The sequence below is a fragment of the Strongylocentrotus purpuratus genome, unplaced genomic scaffold (genome assembly GCF_000002235.5).
Source record: "Strongylocentrotus purpuratus isolate Spur 01 unplaced genomic scaffold, Spur_5.0 spur5_scaffold_12, whole genome shotgun sequence".
NCBI classification, from domain to species: Eukaryota; Metazoa; Echinodermata; class Echinoidea; order Camarodonta; family Strongylocentrotidae; genus Strongylocentrotus; species Strongylocentrotus purpuratus.
Genome location: NW_022145597.1, coordinates 2,951,079 through 2,961,696, shown reverse-complemented (window position 1 = coordinate 2,961,696; position 10,618 = coordinate 2,951,079).

The following is a 10,618-nucleotide window of genomic DNA, read 5'->3' as shown; positions in this document are numbered from 1 at the left end:
TTGAGGTTTTAAGGACGTTATAAAAACCAAAGGGTGTCAGAGAGGGCATAGGGGCAATAATCCCGGGAAGATATCTGAAAGTTAGTCCTCCTAGAATCATTCCATCATAGGCCTATATCAAGAATGGATTTCTGCACAAGCAGGTATAGGTAAAAAGGTTGAACTTATTTCCCCCGAAAATGTGCACGTGTAGATATTTGGGGGTGTGGACGAGCACTGTCGAGCAGGGTATTCCCTAGACCGAAAGCTTCAGTCTCTATAATCGTCGGTTGTTCCACTGAGACTACGTCTGGCTCCACTAGACCTCCGGTTATAGAGACAGAACGATCGCCTATGCCAGCCTATGTTGAACTTATTCCGCTAGATTTTAGCCGCTAGGCCCCTCCCACAAACTTGCCACGGCCGTATTGTTATGCCCCCAAAATCCCCCAAAATGTCATTTTACCTCGTTCATTTCCAATTTTAAATTAGGCCTAGGCTATAAAACATCGGTTCCACTTACTAACTTCATTGATATAATCCGTTTAATGGTCCCTTTTAAGGAAATTATCGGTCAAAATCGACATCCATGTTGAAAATCTTGCAAGCCGTGTTAAACTCTCGCTGCCGTCAATCTCATCCTTTCTAGTCTACGCCGAAGGCAAAATGATTATGAAGGAAAAACTGTGATAACGCCATTACGAACGTGTAGATGGCGCACAGTTTTTCCTTCATAATCATTTTGCCTTCGGCGTAGACTAGAAGGGATGAGATTGACGGCAGCGAGAGTTTAACACGGCTTGCAAGATTTTCAACATGGATGTCGATTTTGACCGATAATTTCCTTAAAAGGGACCATTAAACGGATTATATCAATGAAGTTAGTAAGTGGAACCGATGTATTATAGCCTAGGCCTAATTTAAAATTGGAAATGAACGAGGTAAAATGACATTTTGGGGGATTTTGGGGGCATAACAATACGGCCGTGGCAAGTTTGTGGGAGGGGCCTAGCGGCTAAAATCTAGCGGAATAAGTTCAACACAGGCTGGCATAGGCAGTCGTTCAGTCTCTATAACCGGAGGTCTAGTGGAGCCAGACGTAGTCTCAGTGGAACAACCGACGATTATAGAGACTGAAGCTTTCGGTCTAGGTATTCCCCTACTTCACTGGGTTGCGTGGGCCGGGCCGTGTGACGTCAACAAAGTTCGATTAGATAACGGTCAGAAGTATAATCACTATTATTTTTCTGACATAACTTTAGTGTAGAATAGAATTGGAGTCAAATTAAAGAAGGACAGTGGGTTTTTTAAAGGGGTTTTCAGGGAATACATAGATGTCCTGTCACTCCTATGGGAACTCAGTGTTATAGTGCTCTGGTTCATAAGGAACCAGAGCACTATAACACTGAGTTCCCATAGGACATATCTTTATTCAGATGGTCATATCTCAGCCAATGCCTAACATATTCAATTGGTTTCCATTCGGACATTATTTTTGATGCTCTTTTGGGAAATGAAGAAAAAATTGAGAAATTCAAAACATGGATGTTTATGATGTCACAGCTTCGGTACTCTCTACATTTAGTTTTGATGTCGGTTCGAGTTAAGAACAATGCAGGGATTATGATATACATGTATACAGATCCAAAGATATGCAAGTAATAAATTAATAATAATAATAATAATAATAAATTACATTTATATAGCGCTTAATACAAAGTTTCTAAGCGCTTAACAAAAAATTAATGTGTTCACATTCAAATAAACAGGGTCAGTTTTTCTTGTCATTATTTATTGATGTTAGTGGTAACAAAAGTTTACACGCTGTCAAATTTAGATGAATAGAGTAAGCAAACAAAAGCGTTTGAGCCTTTATCAAAATACATTACAAAAAGAGAGAGAAAATTACATGTTATCTTCGATATTAAACTGCATACAAATGTGACCCAATATTGAATTCTTCAATCACTTTTTTAGCAGATTTAATCATTCTAAATATACAAATTATAGAAAATGATTAGAATTAGGATAACATGCAGTTTAGCATTCGTGAAATTGTTTAGAGAGAGAGAGAGAGAGAGAGATAGAGAGGGTGGGACGGGACTCTTAAACAGACTTAATAACTCGTTCAATATTATGCCATTATCCTAATTCTATATTATTTTGATCCAGAATATGTCATAAGACATAATTCGGGAAGGAAAACGGAAAAGATTGAATGAAATGAACTGTAAGTAATGAATGAATGAATTTGTTGATAAATTGAGTGATTTGATTTGATTTGATTTATTGGTTTATGCATCTTTTTGTCTATCTTTTTCATCATACATGAAAGGTCAGTTATCAATTTCTTTTCTAAAATTTGTAAAAACAGTGAGTATATATTAATTTCTTTGTAGATTTAGAGGGAGGAAATATCCTACTCCCCTTTTAGTTATTTCGATACGACATGACACTGAAACAATTATCTTTATAAGTATTCATAAACGATTGCCCCTCTCTTGCAAACACAAACAGCTTGCTGAAAGATAAAAATGTACAAAGGTCCTACATGTATATAAATATAAAATGTGTTGAGATAAGGTTATATCCATGGTGATCTCTGACGTTGTATATATTAGCTCGGAACCAAAACAAGGCTTGTCTGTACATATCGATTAGATTGCAGACGTATTGATTTGGATGGACAAATAGACCCAGAGATAAAGAAGATGGAACTAGGCCTGGGTTGATGGCCCAGTGCGAAATAAAAGGATCTCTCTCTCTCTCTCTCTCTCTCTCTCTCTCTATATATATATATATCTCTCTCTCTCTACCTCCCTCCCTCTTTATCCACCCCCTCTATCTCTCTCTCTCTCTCTCTCTCTCCCCCTCTCTTTCTCTCTCTCTCTCTCCCTCTCTTCTACTTCTTTTTTAGTTTTTTTCTCGTTCTTTGTCTTTCTGTTTTTCCTTGTGTATCTTTCTTTTCAACTTTTTTTTTCACTGTACGTACGTCTTTTTTGTCTATATATATGTCTGTCTGTCTGTCTGTCTCTCTATCTCTCTCCTTCTCTGCTTCCCCCTCTCCCTTCATCTCTCTCTCTCTCTCTTCCTCTCGCTCTCTCTCTCTCTCTCCCTCTCTCTTCCTTTCTCCCTCTGTCCCCTTCTCTTTTTCTTTTTATAAATATTATTGTTATTGTTGTGTTTATTCTTGTTTTTGTTATCATCATTATTTCATTATTTATTATTATTTATTATTATTATTATAAGAATCATGATAATTATTAGATGTATCATTAGTATTATAATAATCATGATAATGATAACTATTAGATGTATCATTAGTGTTATAATAATCATGATAATGATGAATATTAGATATATCATTAGTATTATCATTATCATACACTACTAGGAGTAGTAGTAGTAGCAGTAGTAGTAAAAGTAGTAGTAGTAGTAGTAGTAGTAGTAGTAGTAGTAGTAGTAGTAGTAATAGTGGTGGTGGTAGTAGTAGTAGTAATAGTAGTAGTAGTAATAGTGGTGGTGGTAGTAGTAGTAGTAGTAGTAATAGTAGTAGTAGTAGTAATAGTGGTGGTGGTAGAAGTAGTAGTAGTAGTAGTAGTAGTAGTAGTAATAGTAGTAGTAGTAATAGTGGTAGTGGTAGTAGTAGTAGTAGTAGTAGTAGTAGTAGTAGTAGTGGTAGTAGTAGTAGTAGTGGTAGTAGTAGTAGTAGTAGTAGTAGTAGTAGTAGTTGTAGTAGTACTAGTCGTCGTAAAATTATTCAATATTTATCTGGTGAATATTCCTGCTTAATTTCGTCTGCACTTTATACTTGGACTACCCCCCCCCCCCTGCCCCTCGCCCCCCTCATGATAGTATGGCTACGCCTTGGACGGAGGAACATGCCGGACAGAGTAGGGAATTCGGTTATCCATCCCCCATGCCAGAGTATGAAAGTAGGAACCTTTGTGCGAGATTCGAAACAAGATAATTGATGTTTGTACCGTCTGGTAATTCAAACAGAATGTCAATAAACACGATAAGGAGGTAACTATGATTAATGGTTATTAAGCAAATAACTACCGTTGGTGAAGGTGGTGGGACAAACTATCACTTCCGAGGCGATCTGGATGTAGCTATCTTTCCGAAGCGAAGCTGAGGAAAGATAGCGTATAGGCTACATCCTGATCGACGAGGAAGTGATAGTTTGCCATCGCCTGAAACCAAAAGGTGATTATTTGCTGTATATTCCACATCTAAAACAATTTAACTACAAAAAGAAAAGGACGTGTATGCATCTACATAAAAGACACCATGCCCAAATTCACACCAAAAAAGTTAAACAGTAGTTTAACCCAACCCGGCCCCTTGAGGGTACGGTGCGCGCATGTGTTTGTTTTAATTACGCTCATTGGTAATGCGCGCTTAATTACGCCTGTTTTAGTGCGCTTTTGAATAATCTTCAGTGAAAGTGCGTTGCCCTTTGTAAATAGTACCTCTATATTCAGTGAAAGTGCGTTGCACTGTGTAGATAGTAGTACTATCTACACAGTGTAACGAACTTTTTGCTTCTCCCATCAATAATGGGCGATCTATCTTTCATCACGTGATTTACTTTTGACCAATCGTAGAGCAAGATTCTTAGTATATGGAATATAAAACAAAATACATTTACAAATCTTATAGGTGGCTTTAATTCTTAATTAAAGGTTACCACTATCATAAGGTTACACTGCTCTTATCAATAGTATGCAGGACACTATGTTATCGATCCATGTGTAGTATGTGGTATGGTTTGTTTATTTTCGTCTTTGTCTGTCGATCCTTCAGTATTTGATATTAACGCCAATATAATAGTTTCTGTTATCTGCCGCCCAACTATTTGGGGTTCAATTCATAATTTAGGCTGAAAGTACATATATTCAAGAGTTCAGTTTTAAGACTGATGTTGACAACACGGGGTTCTATAAATTCATACATTCTTCAATAATAACTACCAAAAGTTTTGTAAGAGGTTTTAAGGTCCCCCTGATTATCTGATACTCATACAGTATCTCAACATGGCTCAGCATTGCCGAGTTTACAAACAGTTACAAGCAGAGTTCTCATCCGGGTGAATAGTTTCTCTATTCTCACGAATTTCTTTGCTTCTAGTTCATATTCGAAGCTGTATTTTGTAGGTCTGGATGTTGACTATAAACCTGTCAATGACCAAAGAAAGACTACTATCAAATTCACACAACATCCTTAAAAAGTACTATAGTTTACTAAATTGCATATGAAATGTAAAAGGGTCACAGAGTTTTAGTGTGGTTGATGATAAGCAAACAAAAATGAAAGGCCCTTTATAAAACGGCAACCCATTGTTAGGTTATATTGACATAATATCAATATACACACTAGCTACCCACGCATATTATCTGAAGCTAACTAGTTTACCAAAACAATTTGCTCAAGTTTGACTACCTATTTCCAGTCAGAGGGGAAAAAAGAGTCACGTCACGTGTATAAAGGGGATTTCTCAGAAAGGTGATGCAATCTCGGACAAACTTTCTCGATTGATCCCTGATGTAAGAGTATAGGCATAGGGTCACAGAAAAGTCGCTCGTGATCGGTGCATTGAGATCAAATCATTTCAAAGTTCATTCAATGAAAAAGATCGCTACTCCAGGGCCCCGTCTTACAAAGAGTTGATATTAAAGGTAAAGACCTGGGCCCCGTCTTACAAAGAGTTACGATCGATCCAAATCAATCGTAAGTCCTCCAATCAATCGCAAGTTTGCAGTCTCCTATCTCTTATGTACATAGTTACGATTGATATCAATCGCAAATAACTTACGATTGATATCAACTCTTTGTAAGACGGGGCCCAGTTATGGTCATGCGATTGCATTGTGAAAGAAACGTTGTGGAATCGATCAGAAAAGGTTGATCATCTAGCATCTAGCATCTGCAAGGTTCTGGAATCATCAAAATGATAAGAAATTTGGCCCATTCTTCGTAAAGTTACAAGCACTATACACAGAAAGATGTATATGGGACTACCCTATATCTCTCACAGACCATGAGAGAAACAAATTTACCAAATATATGAATTAGTAGGCGGTTTTCCGGCAAATTTTTGTATCATCATTTATTAGTCAAAACATATTCTTTCACATGATTGGTAATGAGAGCTTCCATTTCATTTTTTGAAATTGGGGCGTTTCCAATACTGGTCTTTACCTTTACATTGCAACTTATTTGTGACTGATATTAATCGCAATGTACATAAGAGATAGGAGACCGCAAACTTGTGATTGATTGGAGGACTAATTGTGATTGATTTGGATCAATCGCAACTCTTTATAAGACGGGGCCTAGGCCTATAGTTCCACAACTGTAATACATTGTCTTCATTCAAGAGACTTTTGAGTTGTTTTTAAGTTTACTTCACACAATTCTCTTTCTATAAATACCAGTTTCTTTTCTCTATACTGTCTGTCCTGGATATTTAATTTCTTACTATATTTTGCTTGAGAATTTATGTTTTGCCATTTTTCTTTGTCGTTTTTCTTTGTCGTTTGTTAATGTATATTGTTATTTATTGTATTGTTTTACTGTATCATTTCTGGTCCCCATGGAAGACCAGCGGTATCATAATGCTACCGCTGAATATGGGCTATCCAGCCGTTTATTTTATCTTGCTATTCATTATTCTATTTGTTATTATATTACTGAATGCATGATGTCTTTTATACGGAAATAAAACAAACAAACAAACAAACAAACAACTTGACCGACTAAAGACCGACTCCGAACCCACCAATAAAAATTGTTTTCTTTCAAGTGGCGCTAATGATATGTTTTGTGCGGTCAGGTGTCGGTCTGTTGTCGGTCTGGTGTCGGTCTTGAGTCGGTCTGGTGTCGGTCTTGTGTTGGTCAGGTGTCGGTCAGGTGTCGGTCTGGTGTCAGTCTGACCGGAACAAGAGAACATGACTGCTTCCCACTCCCAATTCACACCGACCAGATAGACGACAGTTCACCGTTTCACGAAATCGTCACAAATACAAGTTCGCCGATATTCTATTGAAGCGCATGGTTTATACTGATTTTAATATATTTCAATGGGATTTCGACGAACTTGACTTAAGACGGTTCCTAGATGTAATTCTTTGCACCAGAAACCGTCACCAGACCAAGCAAATATTTACATTAATTATTGTTCTGAATAACCAAGAATTGGCCGGTTTGAAGTAGGCCTAGGTATATATGGCAAAGGTTTGTCGAAGTGTCTGAGGTTCTGCTCTGTCATCTTCTCAAATATGCATTACATTTGTTGACATGGCTGGTCCACAATTTCAGCTTTGAATTAGGCTGAATATCAAAGAAAGTCGTAAAATGATGTTTATCACCCTAATATAAAGCTTTGAAGCATGAAACAATTGGCTCAAGGTCAGAGAGACCGACTCACCACTAGGTGTATTTAAATATCATGGAAAAAAATCATATTACTTCGACGGTATGACAATGAAATAATGATTGTTATACGCGTAGTAAATAGTGCACTGTTTTGTCAAAGTAGACTTATTTTCGCGGATCCTTCTACTTCTTTTTCTCTCTCTCTCTCTTTCTCTCCCTTACCCCCTTCTCTCTATCTCTCTCTCTTTTTCTTCTCTCTCCATCTCTCCTCATCATCTCTTTCTCGTTCTCTCTCCTTCATCTCTCTCTCTTTCTCCTCCCTCCTCCTCCTCTCTCTCTCTCTCCCTCTCTTACTTGGGCGCGCTGTATAGAAATACAGAATTATAATCAGGGAGGGGGGGGGGGGGGGGGTATAGATTTAAAAAAAGCACTAAAATCTCATATAACCAAGAACCAAAATAATGGGCTTGATAGAACCCACATCTTCCCATGATTTGAGAGATTACTTGAACCTGTGATGAGTCATGTCACCATAATAATATTTTTTCCTCAGTTTCTGGTCATTGATTTTTTTTGTTAGTTTTTTGTCACGCTATTTTCATTCCTGGAGAGCTAGACACGCTTTACGACCTTCTCTTATACAAATAGTGCGTTCCTATATAATTTTTGACATCCGCCTCCTGTTTGTGTAATTGTGATCGCCAGACTTGGTTGAGAGGGGGGGGGGGGGGGGGGGCAGGCGGGTTGCACAACATATTTTCTGAATATCATGCTTCCAAACCCATGGGATACAGTGGTATAGCGTTAAAGTGACTTGGTAACATTTTTGAACGTTGATGAAAAAAATGCTTAATTTTTGTATAAAATGTTACTTACTATATTCCTTCTACTGTACTAACCCTCTGACATGCAAAAAATCCTGAAAAAATTCTCAAACCACGAAGATATCTATGGTTTTCTTTGAAGGAGTCGATGTATGACACCCTCTAACAGTGATTAACAGTAAATTCTCCCAACCATTTTTGAATTTTCCCAACCGTTTTTCCATGAAAAAAAAGAAATAAAACAGGCTATAAAAAATGTCTTGAATGGAAAGTAGAGCCATTTTATTGCTTTGTGAGATTTCCATTCACTTAAAATGTAATTAAATTGTAATAATATAGTTGGGAGAATTAAGATTTTAGTGTCTAATAATATGTTTTTTGACATAACAAATTTAACTAAGCAACTTTTAAAATCAAAAGTAGTTGCCATAACCTTGAAATTTCCCCCAAACCCATGGATAAGAAGTTGTTAGATGTTTGTCACCGAAACGGCAGCCATTTTTAATGTACATGGTCAAGGTAAGCACTTTTACTTTTGAAAGTTGTATAGTTGAATTTGCCATGTCAGAAAACATATTATTAGACCCTAAAATCATTAGAATCGGACAATGTTAATTGTGGTGGTGAATTTCTAAAGTGCATTGACCTTTTTGACCATAGCGCCCTCATTTAAGGTCGGAGGTATATCAAACTATATATTTTTGGAATCCTTATGACCAGACGAGTAATCTGATATGTGATTCGATAAGATTAGCTGTGTTGGTAAATTTGATCACCAGCCAAAAGTGTGTTGACCTTTCAACATTTTTTACCATAGCGCCCTCATTTAAGGTCGGAGGTATAGCAAACTATACATTTTTGGAATCCTCATGACCAGACGAGTAATTTGATATGCATAATGACACGATTGGAACTATTTGAATTTTTATCCCTGTGTGACCTTTGTTGACCCCTCACGAAAATGCCCGGGATTTTCAAGGGGGCAGCCCAAGTAAAATTTGTTCGGTATTCATCAGGGAACACAAAAACACTTTCAAACCTTTGTTCCCAGAGATTGGTCACGGGACCTACAGGCTGGTCTCCTACTATATGTGATTGAGTGAAGTTGTGTCCATACCAACTTAAATCCCCTTTATTCATCTAGGCTCATCTTTCTTCTATGAGCATGATGAGTTCTCGCTGTTAATACAATGTGATTATACTGGATAATATTTCAGACTACACGATTCTTAGCTCGCAACCCTTATGGAACACTAATTTGTCATCACAAATTTTCTGTCCACACGGCATATAATCTTACAGTCCCTGTCATTTATCAATTTGTAACATTGGCCGCAATTCGTCAACACAAATATGCGAGGAGTCTGACCAAATTTGAAAACAGGTTAGCTCATTTTTTGCCAACAAGCAAAAACAGAAAAAAAACAACAACAAGGTCATCATTTCGCGATTAATTAACGATGCTCTAAACTAAACGTGGCGACTGAAATATTTTAAGGGATTACATCATACACCACACTCCTTCTGGCAATGTATACCTGTCTAAATGATACTCAAAATATAGAATATTAGAATGTAGGCCTACTATTATATCATGGCACATCACCTCAAACGCATTCATATAGGCATAAATCTATTTTTGAACAAAGCCAAAGTGAAAGCATAATGATATTAATCAATGAAAACGAATAAACAGTGGATTCAAATAACACACAATCATTTGTAAACAATATATGTGTATTAACTGTGGTAAACTGGACGGGATATTCCCCTATCATGACTCACATGTACAGCTGAATAGTAATTTTCCCACAATAAGGCCAAAAAAAAAGTTGTTTGGTTGTCCTCGATTGCTTTTCTAGGGTAGGGGCGGGCGGGCGGATTTTTTATTTATTTATTTATTTTTTTTTTTTTTTAACCTCATTTTTGGTGTGTCTTTTTTTTTTTTCCATAAAAAAAAAAAAAAATCATTGGGGTTTTCAAGCATTTAAACAAACAAAGTCTATAAAACACTTTAATATGGTAAAATACTAGTTTAATATACAATGAGTATCAAGACCAACACAAAAAGTATTTTGGGCTTTGAAATACAGCACCTTTTAAATCTCCATTGTACTACTTATAGCTACTTGCACCCTCTATGTAGCAAAGAATGCCTAATCGGTGACCATTGGTCTCCCATGACCCTCTTTATCTTATATTAACTGAGAGCTGATTTGATGAGATAACCACCTGTCCAGTGACCTTGCAGGGTGGTCTAATCCCTCCTGTAAACTAGTACAGATGGGCTTTAAAATGAGTTTAAGAATGCTCAGAACCTGATTTGAAAGAACGGCATTTTGACATAGAAAAATAAAAATGGCAAGCTTAATAAATACCTAATTGCGTACTGAAAAGACGAAACTGGCAACGGGGGGGGGGGGGGGGGGGGGGGG